Source organism: Cricetulus griseus, chromosome 4 (genome assembly GCF_003668045.3).
Source record: "Cricetulus griseus strain 17A/GY chromosome 4, alternate assembly CriGri-PICRH-1.0, whole genome shotgun sequence".
NCBI lineage: Eukaryota > Metazoa > Chordata > Mammalia > Rodentia > Cricetidae > Cricetulus > Cricetulus griseus.
In genome coordinates this window covers 108,015,784-108,016,727 of record NC_048597.1, presented here as the reverse complement: position 1 = coordinate 108,016,727, position 944 = coordinate 108,015,784, and the positions used below count along the sequence as shown (strand labels likewise).

The 944-nt window shown below is 43.8% G+C and overlaps 1 pseudogene; it reads right to left on the bottom strand.

Annotated features, from left to right (window-relative positions):
• Positions 1-367: 367 nt before the first annotated feature.
• Positions 368-944, bottom strand: LOC100756082 (annotated as a pseudogene).

Below are 944 nucleotides of genomic sequence, written 5' to 3'. Positions count from 1 at the left end.
TCCCATGTCCACAGCCTCCCTTGTGTGTCCCATAGGGATGCATTTCATAAACGGATGGGTGGGAAGATGCCTTTACTTAAGCTATAGGGGTGTCTTGCTTGGATGTTGGTTTAATACCTGGGATATATGTAAGTGTGTGTGTGTGTGTGTGTGTGTGTGTGTGTGTGTGTGTGTACTTATGTATGTATGTAATGCACATGCTGGTGTGACTGCATGTGGAGGCCAGAGGTTGACATAGCATGTTCTTCAATCGTATCTTTATTTTACTTTTCTTCTTTTTTTTTCAATACAAGTCTTTTGTATTTGTATCCCAAAAGACACCCCAAATCGTATTTAAATTCAGGATCTTGCTTCTGCAACTTAGGTCTTACTCATCAGCCTGCTGCACTGTTACCTTTTCAGACACATAGATGCTACCATCCAAAAACTGCCTGATATCTTTGTTTTTAACTGTTGTGGCTTGCTGAGTCAGAGCTGCTGAATTTGAAACAAGCTCAATATCATTTCCTTCAAGGATTAATTCATCTTTTTGCCTGAGAGACAGAACAAGCAACACCTGTCCTCATCTGAACCCTGTGGATGTATTTTTCACCCAAGAAATTTTGGATTTCTACCAAAGACCCGTTCTCCTGAATAACGACATTAATGGGGAAGTGAGCACACACAGACCTCATCTTGTAGCAGAAGGCCAGTGTGGCTCCCTTGATCGTGTTCTGAGCATGACTGCAGATGGTTCGGACAGTGGCCAGTTCCTTTCTGTTACCCCACCATTTGTCAACTCGGAGCCTCTTCTTCCTCCCAAGGAGACTCAGCTCTACACTGATGTGATTGAAGTCCCTCCAGGGGATCCCTCTGGGGACCTTCACAATGACTATGTGCCCCTTCAGAGTGATGTCCACATTTTCTGGAATGTTGACGGTCTGATTGCTGAGAATAGTCTTCAT